This window comes from Amblyomma mixtum, chromosome 7 (genome assembly GCF_055824585.1).
Source record: "Amblyomma mixtum isolate Tamu chromosome 7, ASM5582458v1, whole genome shotgun sequence".
Lineage (NCBI taxonomy): Eukaryota > Metazoa > Arthropoda > Arachnida > Ixodida > Ixodidae > Amblyomma > Amblyomma mixtum.
In genome coordinates this window covers 58,706,400-58,726,851 of record NC_143018.1, presented here as the reverse complement: position 1 = coordinate 58,726,851, position 20,452 = coordinate 58,706,400, and the positions used below count along the sequence as shown (strand labels likewise).

The 20,452-nt window shown below is 45.3% G+C and overlaps 2 long non-coding RNA genes across 3 annotated transcripts; one reads left to right on the top strand and one right to left on the bottom strand.

The window, feature by feature from the left end:
* Positions 1-9,172: 9,172 nt before the first annotated feature.
* Positions 9,173-16,760, top strand: LOC149336186 (uncharacterized). The gene is made up of 2 exons (XR_016284181.1): positions 9,173-12,676; positions 14,104-16,760. It is a non-coding gene; the product is annotated as an uncharacterized LOC149336186 (long non-coding RNA).
* On the bottom strand, positions 14,702-19,390 carry LOC149336185 (uncharacterized). 2 transcript variants are annotated; one of them, XR_016284179.1, is made up of 3 exons: positions 18,965-19,390; positions 16,468-16,540; positions 14,702-15,038 (listed from the first exon to the last, which is right to left on the bottom strand). It is a non-coding gene; the product is annotated as an uncharacterized LOC149336185 (long non-coding RNA). The 2 variants fall into 2 exon arrangements; XR_016284180.1 differs by lacking the exon at positions 16,468-16,540.
* Positions 19,391-20,452: the final 1,062 nt, after the last annotated feature.

The following is a 20,452-nucleotide window of genomic DNA, read 5'->3' as shown; positions in this document are numbered from 1 at the left end:
AGATGTCCAGCACAAAACTTGGGATGAGGTCCTGCCGTATGTCACCTTCGCCTATAACATCGCCCTGCAGGAAACTACGCGCTTTACACCGTTCCGCCTTGTGTACGGACGTGAAGTTCAGAGCATGCTTGATGCCATGCTCCCGTGCCCAGCGGATGACCAACTCGACCCAGACGCCCAACAATTTGCCCAACGTGCTGAAGAAGCCCGTCAGCTGGCCCGTGTGCACATCGGGCAACAGCAGAGCACCGACGCGCGCCGTTACAACCTTCGCCACCGACAGGTTGACTACAAACCCGGTGACCAAGTCTGGGTATGCACTCCTGTCCGTCGCCAAGGCTTGTGCGAGAAACTGCTCTGCCGCTATTTTGGCCCTTACAGAGTGATCCGGCGTGTGAGTGACGTAAACTATGAAGTGGTTCCGGACGGTGTTGCGCAACCCCGACGCCGACAGCCCAGCTCTGACATTGTGCACGTTGTACGGCTTAAGCCGTACTATACTCGGTGACGCAGACGTGTTGATGTCTTGGAACGGTTCACTTGCGGAACTTTGCTCGTTTCTTGTTTATTTTTTGTTTCGTCGACAGCGCTCTTTTTTCATAAGGGGGGGAATAATGCCACCTAGCATTGCCAGGTGGCGCATAGCTGCTGACGACGACGAAGAAGGGCTCGCGCCGTGTGGAATCTGTCGCCCTTGCTGCCCCAGCTTGCGTGGCCTTGTCTGTCTTCGCACTTGTTATTAAAGCCCCCCTTCGTCAACAAGTACGTTACACTATCATCTGAACTGCATGAAAATGTTGATGAATTATGAACAAGGTCCTAACATGGTTAAACAAGGATAAAGGGAGGTCGCAGTGAATGTCATACTGTCACTCACTTTTGAAAATGACACCTAGTTTTAGTTGCATGTTTTCTCTGTAGTGAAGCACACAATATTAGAATACATGGATCACCACATGGTATTTAGCTACAACTGCTAAATAATTTGAAATTAAATTTATTTTCTTGTGCTGTTTTTGAACAGTTTAGACAGCCAGACAATCACTATGACATCAAAGGTCAATATAGGTCACTGCTTCTTCATTTGTAGTCACTATCGCTCTTGAGACAGGCTGGTTTTAGCATTGCACTTAATGGAAACAAAGAAGGAGCAATTATATTGCAGTTTTTCTTTATGCCGCATGTGGCATATGCAGACCTTTGATGTCACAACCATCCCATCTCCTAGCCACTGGAACCGAAAGAGCACCAAGATGAAATTCGATTGTAAATTATTTAGCAGTCCTGGCATACACGGGGTGATCCATATATACTAATATCTTAAGGCATCGTTTCAAACAAGAAAACATGCAAGAAAATATTTAGTGGCTATATATTCCTTTTAAAAAAAACTGCGTGAAAAAGCAAGGAGGAAGGAAGGAGGAGAACTGAGAACTACACACACACACACCATTTGAAGAGCAATGAAGAGAGGAAGCAAGTGTGTTCTGTGCATTACCTGCATTACGTTTCCCACAACGTCAAGAAAGTTGCAGGCAGGTAATGAGTAAGCCTGTTTTTGATGCCATTTATGCAAGGAGGTCCAATTTTTGTGAACTTTGGCAATACATGAATGTTCTGTCTTGTCAAGCTTACAGTGGTGTTTCTACGTTGTTTTTGAACCATAACTGCTTCATGGTGCTTTTCCAAATACACATACTGACTATAAATATGAGAAAAAAGTGGAGATGGTACAAAGACAACAGCGGCATTCTTGAAAGAACAAAAATGAACAAAGATACTGTACCATTTTCACTGTGGTCTCAGGCCCACCTATCAACTTTTCGAGCTACAACAGCATCTTTGGAGTGAAGATTCATCTAGGACCACTGTTTATTTCCACAAATGAGACCACTGCCATTGGTAACAGTGAATTGCAAAAGTCACAAAGGAATGATTTCAAAGCATATTAGGAAAAATAAATCTGTTACAAGAAAAAACGCACTGACATCAGTGGCAAATACGTTGAAAATGTTTGCATGAATACACTCTTTTGGTACAACCCTTGTCTTTCGTTCCATCAGCTAAAGGCCAAAAATTTTAGACCTCTTCTCGTAAGCTTGCTGAGGTGTACCCAAGGTTGACCAAAAGATTAATAGCTGAAAGAGTTAAAAAAAAAGACATCAGCAAACACAATATGCCTCATGGCCATCAACGAGGACCTGTATTCCAACTTGCGGCTCATTCAAAAACATCCCATTCAGTAATACATGCTGGGGGGGGCTAGTTGGTGCATGGTTTTGAAAACAGACGTGCAAAACAGACAATGCAGGAGGAAGACAGACGAAACAAGTGCAACTGTTTATTCACCTAGGGAGCGAGTGAATATATAGGCAAACAGGCAAAACCAGAGAGGACCCACACATGCGCACAAGTAGAAACAAAAAGATAACAAAAGGCTCAAGGAAAAAAATGTGTCTCAGCACATATCTAAAAAGACACCTTCTTTTTTGTAAATTGTAAGACAGGGCGTGCTTACATGGGCTGTGGTGTCTTTGCCCCTGCGTAGAATTTTGTTTCCTTCAGCTTCGCCTGAAATTTTTTCTCTTTTTCCCCGCAGGCTTTACAATTACGTGGTAAGAGAGTACCCGAGCCTTTCTTTAACGCGCGATTATGGTCAGCAAGGCAATCATTAATTAATACATCAGCCCGTTTGGCCAATGTAAGATTTCCCACATGTTGGCGGGATCTGATAAACTATGCCCACTGCACATTTTACAAGCGGCATCACATGCTTTTTCTGGCATTCTGCTTTTTTCAGTTTGTTGGGATCCATTTTGCCACACAAGGAGAACAGCTTCTTGCGGGTGGAAAAAACTACAGGAACATTAAACTTTCTCTCAACATGTTTCAGATTGTGTGCCATCTTATGAATATAAGCAATTATCACAAGTTTCTGTTTGGTAACATCGTTTTTTGCACTGTTATTGCACTTACTTTTTCACCTTTTTCAGTAATGCTTCGGCAACTGAGCTTATCAGCAAAGTAGGATAGCCAGCTTGCTGAAGCCTGCTCTTGCCTTTTATTCACTCGCTTAAGTGGATAAACAGTTGCAAAGTTGCGCGTGTTTCGCCTGTCTTTCTCCTGTGTTGTCTGTTTTGCGCATCATCTTTTTTCAAAATTCCATTCGGTGACAACTGATTGGCCCAAATGGCGGAAGTGAATGCACATCTGCTTCTGGCATTTTGGCCAATCAGGTATCGCTGAAAGGGATGTTTTCAAAGGGGACACACATTGGAATGCAGGCCGAGATTCGCCTACCATGTGGGAGTATGCCCATTTGGCAATGCGCTGTAGTAAGTGCAAGAAGCATGGCTGCTGCCCTGTCCTTGAAAACACAGTGTTCTTTGCAAAGGCAAGAGGTAACACTGAAAGGAAGGTAACTGAGGCTTTCATATCGCCAAGAATGCCGACAAAAGTATATGAGCACGCCGTCTATCTTCTGCATGATTATCATCATCAGCCTGACTGTGCGTAATGCAAGGCAAAGGCCTCTCCCATGTCTCTCCAATTAAGTGTCCCTCGTCAGCTGCGGCTTCTTTATCCCCGTAAACTTCTTAATCTCATTTGCCCACCTAACTTTCCGCCGCCTCCTGCTATGCTTGCCTTCTCTTGGGATCCACTCCGTTACCATTAAGGACCAGCGGTTATGTCGCCTTCGCATTACATGCCCTGCCCAAGCCCATTCCTTCCTCTTCATTTCGACTAAGATGTCATTAACTCACATTTGTTGCCTCACCCACTCCGCCCACCTCCATTACACCTATCATTTTCCTTTCCATAGCTCGCTGCGTTGTCCTTAACTTAAGCTGAACCCTTTTTGTGAGCCTCTACGTTTCTGCCCCATAGGTGAGTAACGGCAAGATACAGCTGTTGTATACTTTTCTCTTGAGGGATATTGGTAAACTGCCATTCATTATCTGAGAGAACCTGTCATATGTGCTCCACCCCAATCTTTTCCTTCTAGTTATTTCCCTGCCATAATACAGATCAGTGGTCACTACAGCCCTAAGTAGACATATTGCCCTACCAATTCTAGCATCTGCTACCAACTGCGAACTGCTGTTCCCTTGCGAGACAGTTCAACATTACTTTAGTTTTCTGCGTGTTATATTTTAGGTAAGTCATTGATGATGATGTGCAATTCATCTCTTGAGTGACTTAGCAAGGCAATATCATCAGTGAATCGCAGATCATTAAGTCATTCTCCATTGACTCTTATCCCCAACTGTTCCCAATCCAGCCCTCTGAATGCCTCCTTTAAAGAGGCGACGCCAGCCTGAGCACTTCGAATGCCACCTCGACGTCGGCTACCTAGATGCCCCTGACTGGACCCATGCAACGCTTCATCAGCACCAAACCATGAGCACGAACGCCGAACGCTAGTTGCTGACTGGGTGTTCCCGGGTCGTGTGTATTGGTAGTCTTTGTGTTTTGTATTAGTTTTGTGTGCTAGTGTTTGTGTCATGTAGGGTGTATTAAATGTGCGTCTGTGGGGGTACACCTTTCGCCTAGTCCATTCTTTCGGCCCGAGTGTTCTCGGGGGATCCGTGACATTGTAGCGATGTTGAAGCAAATCCTGGCCCGACTGAAAAACAAATGCTATTGGAATTGCTAGAAGGCCAGACCAAGATTAATTTGACAATGTAGGGCTTGCAGGCATCTGAAAACATAATTGAGAACAAACTTTCCAATTTAACTGAGCATTCGTAATTGATGGTATTGAGAAACTGCTGTAGAGCCTAAATGTCTTAGTCACGAAGGTAAAAGACATAGAATCGGCAATATTGGAACTTCGGGAGCGGCTCAGTACAGTTAGGAACCTCTGTTTAGGAAACAGAGGCAGCAGAAATAACCTGGTCATTTACAGTATAAAAGAGCTAAGCGAGGAGACTAGTGACGACCTGGAAAAGGAAGTAATTGATGGTGTTTTTATGGAAAGGCTAGGGTTAACAGTGAGTGGTGTCAAAAGATTCCTCAGGATGAGTTAAAAGGAAACAAACAAGACACAACCACTCATTTTGAAACTCTTCGACTTGCATGAAAAAATGTCAATATTACGATCATGCCATTAACTCAAACGCGGCCAAATCCTGTTCTGGTGAGGGAGTGCGTTGTCGGTTCTGGTCACCGGTTACGCAATTCTCCACCGGGTTCAAACAAAAAAACATGTTGATCGAATTTCACAACCAGGCCTGGTTGTGCAATTCGATCGACATGGTTTTTTGTTTTAACCCGGTGGAGAATTGCGTAACACCGAAATTTGAACCCGGTCATCTTGCACGTGAGGCAGATGCTCTACTGCTATGCTATCACTGCCTTCATTAATGTGCCTTCATTCACTGTATCTTTAAAATGCACGGTATAGTAAATATATGTTTTTGATATGGATACTCTGATTCTTTCATTTTTGGCAAGCGATACCTAATACCGATACATAAAATAGTATAGAAGATATATGTAGCTTCAATACTGCCCATGCCTGTTGCTAGATGAAATGATGGTGATGCTATGCCATGAAACTATGGGTGAGCAAAGGTTTAAAAAATTGTTATAGCGAATCATCATGTTATTCAATACTCTGATCGCCTTCAATAGTACACATTCAAAATTATGTGAAATGGTTCGAATATGCTCTTTTGTTCTCAAATAGTTTCTGTATAATGGGCATGAAGCTTGAATCAGGCACACCATAGTTTTCATAGTTTTCTTTGATGACCATTTTAAAAACAGCGTTCACTACAACACCACACAGCATTTTGCTGGTACTGGTCTGCATGAGATAGAGGCTTCAGTTTCGTGACGGCATCCATTTGTGTGGTGGGATTCTGTCGTGTCCGGTCGCTGTGTTGAATGCAGCGAAAGACGCACACGGTACTTTAAGACTTCGTTTATTTTAAGCTGAAGAGGGTGCGACCAGCGTCGACCGAGGCAGGAGCCGAACTGGCCGCCCGAAGAAAGGAGGGAGTGGAGAAGCGTCCACGGCAGGGAGTGGCTTCCCAGAACAGGAGGAGGGTGCGGGGGCGCACCGTGGGGGGGTCCTGGCGACAGCGTGCGACGAGGGGCAAGCGGTCGTTAAGAGGAGGATTGAGTGGTCGTTAGGAGGAGGATGCGAACTGTCGTTAGGAGGGGAATGCGAGTGGTCGTTAGGAGGGGGCGCACACACACAAAAGCAATATGGGGACACAACACTTCCTTCCCCCTTAGAAAGTTGCCTGGTATCGTGCAGGGGGTCGGCGCTCACGCGTGGAGGCGCGCTGGCTTTGTGCGCTCGGGGGAGAAACACTTGTAGGCTGGCTGTTGTTCGCTGTGTCTCCTAGGTCTGTCCTGGGCGAAGTCTCTTCTTCCGGGAAGAGGTGCCAGGCTATGTGGGAAAATGGTGCACGTGTTCTCTCCGCTGGCGGACAGCTCTCAGACGGCGTCGTAAATCTACGCAGCTGGTTGAGATGTCGGCGTGCTACTGTGCCATGTATGTTGACGAGCCAAGAGCGCAGGCCTATGCGTCTGACAATTGTAGCTTCCTCCCAGCGTGGCTTTTTCAGAAACTGTCGGGCGAGGACGCGCTGCCCCTCATTAAGCGTGCCGCAGCGCGGAATTGCTTTTTCTTCCCGGAACGTCTCTGCCTTTGGCTCGGGGAGGATGGCTGTGAGCTGGGTTCGCATTTCACGCTCGAACATCATTTTCGAGGGGGTCTCGCCTGTTGTGCTCTGAACCGTCGTGTGCTGCTTGAAGAGAAAGCGCGCAAGGCGGCGCTGCAGCGAGCCTGTCTGATCTCTTTCAAGGGCGCGTTTTAGCTCGGCTACGTAGCGCTCGGCTTGTCCGTTTGTCGCTGGGTGGTAGGGGGCCGATGTAACTGATGAGATCCCGTTGTCGCGATAAAACTTGAGGATCTCCGCAGACACAAACGGTGTTCCGTTGTCCGACACTACCTTGCGCGGCAGGCCGAACGTTGCAAATAGTGATCGGAGGTTGTCAATGACTGCTGCCGAAGTCGTCTGTCCCATTTGCCTTATCTCAAGCCACTTTGTGTAGGCATCTACGACCACAAGGAAAGTGCAGCCCTCAATTGGTCCTGCAAAATCAATGTGCAGTGTGTGCCATGGTGTGTCTGGCTTTTCCCATTCTGGGACAGGAGCTTTCGGCGGGGCGCTCCGGCTGCTCTGGCAAGGCTTGCATTCTCGCACCACTGTTTCGATGTCGTTGTCAATGCCAGGCCACCACATGTAGCTTCTGGCACACTTTTTCATTGCAACGATGCCCCGATGTCCGGCGTGGATGAGAGACATAGCTTGTGCGCGTAGTTCTCTCGGCATCACAACTCGGGACCCAAATATGATGCAGCCGCGATGGGTGCTCAACTCTGTAGCTCGCCTGCGGTAAGCGTCGAAGTTGTCCCCTTTGAGTTTATGCACGTTGCCTTGTTGAACAGCTGTGTAAACTAGCCGGAGAGCTGCGCACTTCTGCGTAGATGCTGCAACTGTGCCTGCTGTAAGCGGAGGTTCTGGCAGTGCTTCGAACATCAGAACGTCTCCTGGTGGAAATGGTTCGTCAACAGTTGCGTCTAGTGGCAGACGGCTTAGCGCATCGGCGTTTTGATGTTTACCGCATATCATCACGCCTAGTGGAGAAAACCAATTTCTCCCTAGAAGGCTTGATCCTGTGCCCTTCACAACAAGCAGAGGTAGCGTATGGGTCTGGCCGTTGTAGTTAACCTGCACGTTGGCAGAGCCCAATAGTGGCAGATTCTGTCCTGACCACGTTCGCAGGTGCGTGTCGTCTTGTTGCAGGGCGGGTGCGTCAGATGGCCATGAAGTTCGGAACGTGTCCTCACTGATCAGAGTACAGGCTGCGCCGGAGTCCACCTCGAACTTAATCAGCTGGTGATGTACGCTTACTTCTGTAAAAATCTTCGGTCGCGTGCCGAGATTCATGGTGTTCAGGTCGTACAACACAGATGGTGTTGCTGATGTTGTTCCATGGAGATCAGATAGCGGCGTATTCTCTGAGGCGTTGACGCTGTGATTAGGCTGGGAAGGTGACTTTATCTTGGCAAGTCTCCGTTTCGTAATGCATGCTCTTTCGATATGCCCTCGCTTGTGGCAAAAGTTACACGTGGCTGACTGGAATCGACATCCCTGGGGGTTGTGTTGGTCGTCACACTGCCAGCAGCGTTGTGCCTTTTTGACCGATTTAACAACAACAGAAGGCTTGCGCACCTGGTTGCTTGTCTGGTGTACCGGCTCGGTGTTCCGGCGAATCCCTCTCTGCTGGTGACCGGCGCTCTCCGCTCGAACGGCGATGTCGTAAGCTTTGCTGAATGTGAGGTCCTTCTCAGCGAACAGGCGCTGCTGCAGTGACTCGTCACTCAGTCCGCACACAAATCTGTCGCGTAACATCACGTCCAAGGGAAGCATGGTGGTGTTAGCAGAAGAAGCTGCGTCTCCCTCCTGCCCGGTAGCTGTTGTCGACAGCGTTCCAAAATTGCAGTCGGCAGCGAGCTTCTTGAGCGCGGCTACGTAGGCGCTCACAGTTTCTCCTCCCAGTTGATCTCGTCGTTGGAAGCGAGCCCGGCTGTAGACCTCGGATGGCCTTGGGTCGTAGTGCTTTTGCAGCGCTTTTACGATGTCGTCGTAAGACACTGCCGCTGGTGTGCTTGGCTGAATAAGGGCGCAGACAGTATCGTAGGTCTGCTCCCCGCACAGCGTCAGCAGGTTGGCCCTCTTCAAGGCTGGGTCTGTGATGTTGTTAGCTTCAAAGTAGAACTGAAGGCGTCCAACCCACGATGACCACGATGAGCCGTTGAACTCTGGTATCTGATTGGGAAACCCTCGCGTAGCCATGGCTTGTCAATAGCGTTGCGTAGCGCGGGTCGAATCCACTTTCTCGTCGCCACTGTCGTGTCCGGTCGCTGTGTTGAATGCAGCGAAAGACGCACACGGTACTTTAAGACTTCGTTTATTTTAAGCTGAAGAGGGTGCGACCAGCGTCGACCGAGGCAGGAGCCGAACTGGCCGCCCGAAGAAAGGAGGGAGTGGAGAAGCGTCCACGGCAGGGAGTGGCTTCCCAGAACAGGAGGAGGGTGCGGGGGCGCACCGTGGGGGGGTCCTGGCGACAGCGTGCGACGAGGGGCAAGCGGTCGTTAAGAGGAGGATTGAGTGGTCGTTAGGAGGAGGATGCGAACTGTCGTTAGGAGGGGAATGCGAGTGGTCGTTAGGAGGGGGCGCACACACACAAAAGCAATATGGGGACACAACAGATTCACAATGCTCACTCATGGCCACCAAGATTGGGCGACGCAACAGTGTTCTGGCAGGTTTACCAAATGGCCCTGATCTCTGAGGCCATACTTATAGGTATTTCTTGCCTCTCATGTGTTTATCGACGCAGGGCGTCGGTGTATTTGCTGTTGCAATCAATAGTAAGTAGTTTTATTAAACATGGTAAATGGAAGGAAAAAGATTTTTGCTCGCCCTGGCATCTGCCATTGCTGCTGGAAGCATCTGAGCTGGGGCAGCTGAAATAAAGGATAGCAGGCAGTGTGTAGAAAGGAATTGAAAGAGGTGAGGGGAAAGTAGAAAGGACAGGGGAGAGGTACACTGGCAACTAATCCATTTACATATTAACATAATAACATATATACAAGTCGCACGCGCATGAAGGTCTTGCAGAGCATAGTGCAATCAATAGCAAATGTAATTTTTTCTATACATTGGACATGATAGTCAGAGTTTATATTCTTAGTGCTGCATAGCCCCTAGCTGAGGTCACCACTGCTGTTTTTTGACAGCTGTAGCTAAAAATTGATAAATTATAGCATAGCAGCGTGCTACAATGCCACCACTTTCGCTTCACTGTTTTACATCATACTTGTTTCATACAAATATTCGCTCAAGTGGTGAAATAGTGAATATTTGTAAAGTTATCCTACTCATATTCTATCCACTTTCCAGCTTTACTTCCGTATTTGATTCGGTTTTGAAAAATTGCTAACGCACACCCTTGCATAGAAAGCAGCTAGCAGTATTTTTTGTTTGGCAGTCTTTCAGCAACTCACTTATTGAATTGTTACTGATGCTCCTATTATGAGCTGAAAAGAGCTTTTGTTGAGTGCACCGAAATTGTCACTAGTGGCAGTCTGCGGAGGTCAAGGGACTGTGCCTGTCATTACACATTTTTAATTTCTAGGATATTACAGTTACAAGTGAAAGTTCGGCAAGTTGGTGCATTTTTGTTTTTGAGCATACTCAGCTGACTTACCGCAGAAGACAAAACAATAAGCAGTCAATGGTACACATGCTGAACTTGCTATGAGTTTGTTCTTTGCCTCTGTTTGGTTTATTGCGGTTTAACGCCCCAAAGCAACTCAGGCTATGAGGGACGCCGTTCTTTGCCCCTGATCAGCCTCTATTCAGTCTTCCTAAACTGAATGATATTTGAAAATTCTGCACTGCAGAGTACTGTCTGCACCTCTTCCAGCGTATGTAATAGGTGTACAAGAGCCCAATTTGCAAACTTGTTTGGGAAATCCAGCATTAGGGGCGTGCGAACAGCGTTATTTTGAAATTGAATCTAATACAAGCAGGCCAGCTTTGCGAATAAAACATGAATAATGTAATTAAAAACCAAATCGAACAGGAATCAAACAGTGAAAGGACCGAATGAAATATGAATTGAATATATGTGCGATTATTTGCAGCTTTGAAGTTGCTTGTGCAGACTTATACGAATATTAGTGCAAAACAAATGTTTAAGTGAAACAAGGAATCACCAACGGCTACGCTATAAGTCATGAAATTGCAGCTGTAGCAATCGAAAGACGCAGCACCGATGTCCTCCAGGGGACATGCAACACGAAGTCTGTATGTTACCACTATGATCTTTAGGAAATTTGCATAGGGCATTTACCTTTTGCTACCGATGATGACAGCATACAAACTAATGCAATATCTCGGTTGATGAGAGGAACGACAGTTTAGGCCATGACCTCAGAGACTGGGCAAAACGGCAGTGTTTGCTAAACCAGGTTCAACTCTGCAGCATCGCACAATCTTGAAGGCGATATATGAGCATTATGAATGCTGTCTCACGAATTAACTGCGTCGTGGTGCTGGACCCTCCTTTCTGCACAGACGGATAGCTACAACATGTTGTGCAATGCCAGAGCAGGTTCTGCTTGACGTGCTCTATTTGGACTTGCTTATGATTAGTAAACTTGAGAACAGATTCAGTTCATTCCAAATAATTTTAAACATACGCTGTTTCATTCATTCACCAAATAAAATACCAGGATATTTGATTCGGTATTTAAAAATTTTCAGTATTCACAGAAGAGACCTACATGATGTTATAATCCTTTTTTTTTTGTTGTACTATGCCATCTCCCCTTCATATTTTGTGTATATACAGGGCATCCTGTTTAATTCAATACAAATGGTCTATTAAACATTGCATGTATTCGCTATACACCACAGCTTTGGAAGTTGAATAATCTGACAGGCTGATGCCTCAGTCAAGTCAAATGTAAATAATAAATGCTTATCCATCTAACCCGTTCAGACTGGCTTTTTAAATCCTGCGTTTAGGTCAGATCTATAGGGAATAACATGGCACACCCTGTATACCATGAGTATTCTGCCCAAACATATTCTTTAAAGATAACTGAAACAGTGCAGTGGCTTCTCACAGTATGTCCAAATGCTAATGGCAGCTACTAGAGTTTAGCGAGGCTGGAAATAAAAGCAGTGTTTTACCGTACCATAACAGATGCTGGCGCCACATTCTGCAACTCCTTTTTAAAAATTTATTTCTCACCAACAAAAAATACTTTTCTAGTTTTTTTTATATGTGAAACTAATTGAATGGGTTGACCATTTGGATTTTTTTTTTGTCTAGCACCGTTGCCCACTTAGAGCTTTCTGGTCCACAATGTGGCCGTTTTCGGAGAAATCTATATACTTTTAATTAAATTACAGAACAACGCAAGGTTCAACTTTAAAGGGTCAGTCTACTGAATTTTATCGACCATATTTTCTTTGCGGCAACCGATAGCTCTTTACTCAAATTACCGTTTAGCCAGCTGTGGTGCCAAGGAGTGCGGTAGAATATTTTAAAATAGAATTTATTAATGTGGGAACACATCTGTACGAGATGGTAGTCTCATCTGGCAACCATCTGGATTTCCGCCGCGCGGCGACAAACATGGAGGCGCCCGTCGAAGCCGGACCTCCCGCTTCGGACTGAATTCTCGTTGTTGCTGCCTTTTTCAGTACGTTCACTGGCCATAAATGGGGCGTCTGTCTTTCGCTTCGTCTCATCTCGCCTATAAGAAAACATATAAGAGATAAATTTGCTTTATTTTGATAATTAGAGTGACGATTCTGCCGTTCCTAGGCTTAAGTGTAGAGTCGGTTTGTTTACATCATTGGTTCCCGTCCTGACGACCAGATGGCGCCACTATAGGCTGAGTTTATTTTTGCGTCTCTGCTAGCATACGCTGAACTAAAAGTGGGAATGTGCCTGCGTTTTGCGTACGTGTAACTATAAATATTCATGTGATTTACAGAAAAAGCGAGCGGTGCGCCTTCTACAGTTTACTAGAACAAAACATGCGTTTCTCTGACATTGGGGCATACAAATGGTACGTAGTATATCCACTTATGCTTCTACAAAAAAAGACTACCACTTTCTTGAACAAAATGAACGTTTGGGGTCGCCACCATGCTTTTTTACGCGACTTTTAACGCCGAAATAAAATATAAATTCCTGCCTAAACCGGGCGCAGACCCCTCGTTATTGATGTTATAGGGTGCCAACTACCAGAATATGCCATTATTTATACACTCATCTCGGTGAGTAGACTGACCCTTTAATGCAAACAGTGCTATTTCAAGGTTTCAGGCAAAACTGCAAAAAAGTTTGCTTAAATTTAGACTCCAAGTTTAGTTCAAAAAATGCGGAAATCTTCACTTCCATTTTAAACCATGTTAAGCACTTCCATTTGAAACCAAAATGGCATCATCCACGGTTTATTTTTTGAGGCATGACAGGGCATCTCAATACCAGACTACATGCGGAGAGAAACTTTGCCGGCAGAACGGTTCCTGAACAATAATTTTCACAAAATGCCCACATGAAGGGGATTTCTTACACTTTGGAGCATGATATTTGGAGAAAAATTTTTTTTCTTCGAAAGGTCTCTACACTTCTGTTGGGACTGGTCTTAACTGGCATGAATTTCCTCAGCCAAATCTAAAATGTCAAAAATTTGGCGCATCTCCTTTCGCGTGGAATGACCCTCCTGTCCCCAAATTTTATTTCTGAAATCAACTGGGAAGTACTGTAAAAAAATTGTTTCGTGAACCTCGGCGGCTGTGAATTGTGACGAAACATTCAAGAAACGGGCAATTTTCTCTGTTAAGGTTTTCTGCCTAGATGCTGCCTCCTGGAGCATACTTCTTCACAACAGTTTTATCTTTTTTGAGCACTTGTTTTGTTGCACTCCTAGGACCACAGCGGCAAGTCTAGGCAACCTTTGTTTTTCACATTTAAAAATTTTAAACTTCGTGTATGAAATTGTCTTCTAACTTGAATATGTCAACAAACACTGAATCTCAAAAATTCAAAACAAAAATTTGACCTTTGCAAAAAAAAAAAAATTACATGACTTCACCCTGCTAGAGCAATGAATGCTGAACTAGCCTTCTGCCACATTTTCTTAGCTTTGCAGCCTTTTCATAAGATTTAGGAAAAATATATATCAGAAAATAATTTTCTGCACATAAAACAGTGACATTTGATGAGTAAAATTATTTTTAAATAATGTACTGCTGGGCACATTACGTTGACTTGAAATCCTATCATTTACATCAAGTGCCGTACTGCTTGCTACTTTGCCTTTCTGACTGGTTCTCACATTTCCTTGTCAAGTGCGAGTGAACTTTTAAAATGAGCAAGGTGCCACCTCTTTTTGACACTAGAGCGGTACATGACCAGAAATGTAGTTTGAAGCAGCGGTCATACTCGTTGCAGTCACTAAACGGCGACACACTGGTTGGAAATATGCAGAAATCAAGCTTCTCGACACTTCAGCAGCCGACTGTGATGCAGGAACACCTTTACTGTGAGGCTGATTATTGGCATGGGTGCACTCCAGAAATGCCACCTTCTAGCCCTCTTAAATAGCCAATGTCTGCAAGTTACTGCATCTGTTCTACCATGGCCAAAATAAAGGTGACCCCCTGCCATCATTGGTATCCTGAGAGTCTTCCTATACATTGCTCCCACTATAGTGGCAGTGTTTATCGTGCTGTTCATCCTTTGATACAGGCACAGCAGTAGAAGATGCATGCAAAGTTAGTGGGCTTCCTCATAACAGGAGCATTGAAAGGACTCTGAAAATGAGCACCGACACTTGTTTGGCTGGCTGCTGTTTACTTCAGAAAGTTTTGCATAATACCTTTTCTGTGAGCTCAACTAACTGCTCTACCATTTTTGCATTTGTTTTGTCATAGCAGGGACGAGGGATGTTTCTTAGGAAGGCCATACATATCATGCAAAACCAGGTGGTGTTTTTTGGATACTGTATGGTTATACAGGCGTGCCTCGTTAATTATGGTACATTGGTCCTCCATCAAAACTGTCCATAACAAATTGGGAAGAAAAATAAAACAAACACACATTTATTCAGATATATACACTAAGATTACAGTATGCTTTTCTGCATAACAGCAAGCAGTGAATTCCAAATTATAATCTTGGAAACTTGAACATTTTCCTGGTCACAAAAATTGCACTGCAGTGCGAAATGCCTCCCAGGCCTTGAGAGACATGTCAGGATTAGCACTGGGTGTCCGATTCTGCGTTTGCTGTTGTATTCACAATAGCCCTGTAGATGACTTGTTGTTCACCACTTCCTGGGTCTACTGCATCAGCTGCAGGCATTCCTGAAGACTTGCAAGGAGGATGTCATTGATGCGCACATTCATTTGCCTGTGACCTTCCTGCAAAGAATGCGATTTCTTGGCTGATCTGTGACAACGATGGTGAGCCAATGTATAGGTGGGCTTTGTTGGCTTTGCGGAATCCTTCTAGGTTTGTGTGTGCATTTGCACCTTTTGTACTGGAGTCACAGATTCCCTGGTACACCTATCTGTTTGCATATGGTTCTCTGTTCATGACAGCACCATCTGCATGTTCCCTGAGCAAATCCCAATTCTGATGTTGCTCCACAATGACAGACACTGCACTGCTGAGTTGAGCCGTTCCCCAGTTCAGCAGTATCGATGCTAGAGTGTGTGTCAAAGCTGAGGTCAAGCGTGGGACCTGTCTAACTCCCAAAGTTTAATTTCAGTTTCATCCCTCATTGGTTGGACTAAAATTGTTCCTGCTGCTTATACCTATAAATTTAGAGCTTCGAACTGCTGTTAAGCTGAGTTCTTCTGCGCTTAACTGCAGTCATATCTCAATACCAAACATTGCTTAATTTGCAACGCAGGTTGGCGCAACAAAGGTTGAGGAAGCTTCCATTCTTTTCTTACAATGTTTAAACGTTTATGGAGATGGCCATTTGAACATTTATCTTCACATCCTGCAGCCTCAGGTGAAACTGTGGCATGAGGAGATGAAAGAAAAAATATACCCCAGTGTGCCCTTCTAAACACCTGCCCAATGACAGCAGAATCTAATATACAATGAATATTGTGCAGTGAAGTTTTTTTCCCTTCCATGTATCTTTGAACATTTTTTTTCCAGAAGTGGTTGCCCCCGTCATCCAACAAAGTACTGCAGCTTGTGCTATGCACGAAAAAACCACTGACATTATTTCGCTGTCTGATTTTCTTCAAGCTATGCGACAGCTAAGGTGCCCTGGAGACTATATCAGTGAAGCCTTCAGCAACATTGGCCAAAATGTAGTTAAGGTACTGTGCTTCTGCTAAGTGTGCATTGTTTGAGGACCTGATGCCAACATGGTGTGAACATGACATTCAAGAGCTGTCTTCACGATAGCTGTCTTGACAAGTTTACGGTGGAATGAATTGTACAGAAGCAGCCCTTTATTAAGGCACTGTCTCCTCATTGCTCATCAGAGCAACCAAACTGCCATATATATAGCCAAGAGAAAATCGGACAGTGATGCAATGTCAAAGTGGTTGTTTTCTGTGCCAGACGAGCTGCAATCGTTATGCCAGATGACTAGGCCAGCCATTTCTTGCATGAAAAGAATGTGAAAAAACAAACAAACATAATATCAGATTTGTTCAGTGCGCAGGATTCACTGTACATTGGATCCCGCTGTCTTAGGTATGGTTTCTTCAACGGCAGACTGGGGTACATTAAAATGACTGTTTTCATGAGCATTGCAAAAATGTCAAAGTCACAGAATGGTGGTTTCCTCAACTTTCGTTGCAGAGTATGCAGATGCCAACATACCTTTGACATATTGTCACGGGAAGAAGCATTTCTGATAAACCGAGAAATTGTCTGAGCAGAAATAATTCCTAGTCTGAAAAGAAAAAAATGCACGTCTACTCCATCCGACATTTTACTGCAAAAACCTTCAGTCATGATGATGCTTATGCATTCACAGTGCCAGCACTCTTTACTGCACAAGTCTGTGCAAGAGTGCGAACAGTAAATGGCAAGCAGCAGCAGCAGTGTGTCATCCTTTCCTCTGTCTTCATTGTCTGTGTACTTAACCAAAAATAAAAATTACTAGTACTGATGCTGCGAGACCAGACCCCTTCTCAACGAACAAGACATTTCCTACAATGTACTTCGCACCAAGGCACTGCGAGTTCTCTGTTCGAAACATAAGTTAAGGAACTGGACAACTCTTCTGCACAGTGCGGATGTTAAACGAGTGATGTATTCCTTCCAGTCCTCATAAACTGGCAGTCAAACCACACTCTCAGTCACATGCAGCGCCACACTGATTTAGATGTTAGCACACACACGAAAACAGCGCGAACTTCACGAAGGACGCAGAAAGGGGGGACGAGACACATGTTAGTTTCCTGTACACTAACATAAGCGTTCCATCTGAAAATAAGGCTCTTTCTTCACTAATTGATTCATGCAGTTTGTCTATCATCGCACTTACCGAGACCTGGTTAAATGACATGGTTCCTGACAATTGCATTTTCCTCTGCGACTCCGAATTTAACATACTTCATTGTGACCGCGTAAGCCGTAGGGGTGTACTTCTTGCCATTACAAAAAAGTCACTGCTGTGCTTATTGAGGTCATGTCATGCCTCGAGCCAGTGTGGGTTCGTGTGAAATGTGACTCTACGGATGTCATTATTGGTGTTTACTACCCTTCTGACATGAACATTTAATTTTATGTGAATTCTGCAAAATGTTAAGGGAAGTTACTGTTCAATTTCCTAATTCAGGCTTACTATTGATAGGTGATTTTAACTTTCCAGCAATTAGTTGGTCCTCACTAACAGCTCCAGCTAATGATCCTGAAGCTCAGACTTTCCTCCAGTCTTGCCTTGTTTTTTTATTGCAACAACATATTTCTGAACCCACGCGTCGTTATACCACAGTTCTTGATCTTATCCTAACCAGCAAACCTTTGTTCCAATATTACGCTTTTAGAAGGCCTTACTAATTGTTCCATAATCACGGGAAATCTCAATTTCGAGCCCCACAAAAAAGCAACTCGCAACAAACAAATCAAGTGCTACAACCGAGCAAACTTCGCCAAAATAAATGCTGAGTTGACAGTTTTTTCTGAGCACTTTCTTCTCAATTTTTGAACACGTTCAGTGGAGGTCAACTGGAACCTGTTCAGTAATAAACATGCTGCTCTCATTGACAGATTCATGCACTAACACTGCGCATTGGTATAATCGGCACTTACTTCGCCTAAACAATAACAAAGAAAGCCTTTACAGACAGGCTGACAAAAACAGGCACTGAAACGCTACAAAGCATGTGATAAGAATTATCAGTTCATGACTGATTTGCTCACTAAAATGGTGTCATTACATGGCGTCAATTTTGAGAAGGAAGCATTCGAGTATTTTTTATTTACTTACACATACTGCTGTCTCTTCTGTTAGAGGCATAACAGGGATGGGTTACACAGCATTTGATTACAGCAATGTCAAAGAAATGGTATGGCAGTTCTCTTTGAAACTGATTATTCGGCAATGCACACAGAGAACCATCCAAGTTATTCCATAATTTAACATTCAGTGGACCATGATATGCCAGCGTGAGCCATTTTTGCAAGCCACCCAAGAGAAACACATTAGGTAAAAAATGGTGAGGCATAGTAGTGATATCATTGTTAAACAGTGCGGAAAGAGGGGACACATGAAAGGAAGACAAGCAACACAACTGCTGAAGAAAATGGATCATTACCTACTCGCCCAAACAGAATTAGTGCTGCTATGTTCACTTTGTTTCAAGAACTGGTGAGCGGTTTCGGCAGCTTTGCCTTGTACCATTCTTTTTAGTTTTCATTTACCCACTGCAGTACATTTTTCACATTCACACTGCTCTGATGTAATAACCACCAGCCCTTCTGACATGTATGATCTTGACAAAACCCAACGAAATTTGGGTGCGCAGAAAAACCCATATACATGCGCCATAACCCATAGCAACATTTGCAAGGCAATCATGAGAGAACATGCACGCTCCATTCACTGGTGTAATGCCAGGAAACTGGTACACAAGGCACAGCAATGAAGTTTTTCCTATACAGCCACATTCCGCAAACTTTTGAGGCTGACAAAATAGAAGATAGCAGTGCAGCACAAGGTCATGACTGTGACTCAAGATTTCTGGATGATAAAATAAAAGTAAATGATAAAATAAAAGTGACCATAAGGTACCTCAACCGCTGTTTTCTCATAAATTAGTACAGTACCAAAGAAGGCCGTGTAGGCAGCTGCGCAGCACGGAGAGCTCACCTGAACTGGTTCCAACGTGTCATACTTGAACACTGCAGGATGACTTTTTGTTTACGCTTAAAAATGCACTTAGTGTTACAACTGCACAATAAACTGAAGCTGGAACGTACACGACCGCAACAAAAACACGAACAGCACGAACAGCACCAATCCAGCCACAGATATAAACAACCCGCGGCACGCAGAGAATGATGCTGATGTCGATAGGCAGGCCGTCCCAGGCAGATGGCGCTGCTGCGCCACCTACGAAATGCAATTTTTTTTGCAACTTGTTATAGCGGGACAATCTTTAGGGCCAAGCAACCCTGAGCTACCATGTGTCACGTGTTGGCGGCTTTCCCGCCAGTCTGTACCCTGCCACCAGCAATAAAGGACGTAACATATAATTGGCGACGAGGTAAAAATGGCAACTGCGCTGGGCACGATTGGGGAATTCGTGCCAACAGAGGCGACGTCTTGGCCCTTGTATTTGGAGCGCCTCGAATTTTTCTTTCAAGCAAACGACATCGACGGTAACGAGAAGAAGCGAGCAACGCTCTGCAGCGTTTGCGGCCCAGCAACGTATGCCATCGTTCGCTCCCTTTGTTCTCCGGATGCGCCGTCGGCCGTGGCCTACGATGAGATCGTCAGGCGTCTCTCAAACCACTTCTCGCCGCGACCGTCGGTGACAGTACAGCGTTTCAAGTTTGGCACACGTCAACAGCAGCCCGGTGAGTCAATTGCCGACTACATCGCAGAATTGCGACGTCTCTCGGAACACTGCGATTTCGGTGCGTCGCTCGATGACATGTTGCGCGACCGGCTAGTGTGCGGGGTGCGAAGCGAGACCCTTCAGCGTCGGTTGCTGGCGGAGCCGGAGCTTACGTTTGATACAGCTCGGGAGAAAGCCATTGCAATGGAATCTGCGCAGCGACAGACCGAGCAAATTCGCGGCAGTGCCGCATCGTGTGAAGTTGGCAGCGTGAGCGGGCAGCGTTTCGACCCGTGTGTTGCGAAGGTCTCTGCGCCAGTGACAGCCAAGGAGGGTACCCATAAGCAGGCTGGTTCGCCTGGAAGCACAAGCGTATGTTTCCGCTGCAAGGGTGCGCATTCGCCAAGCAGTTGCCCATTCATGAATATGCAGTGCCACTTCTGCAAGCAACGAGGGCACATAGTGAGAGCATGCAGGAGGAAGGCGGCAGCTCGCGCTTCGGCTGAACCCAACTCTCAGAACAAAAAACGGGCCAGTGGAGGCCGTCACAAGAATGCTGCGTCGGACGTTTACGACGTGTTCGTGCTGTCTGGTGAAGAGCCAGCCGTGAGAGTGGAAGTGCGCGTCAACGGAAGTCCCCTAGAGATGGAGGTGGACTCTGGTGCAGTGTGTTCAGTCATCAACGACCGGACTATGCAGAAGCTGCGAATATCGAAAAGGGCGTTGCGCCCAAGTACTCTTCATCTCCGAGCTTACAATAACAAGGAACTACGAGTGTTGGGTGAACTGACCGTGAA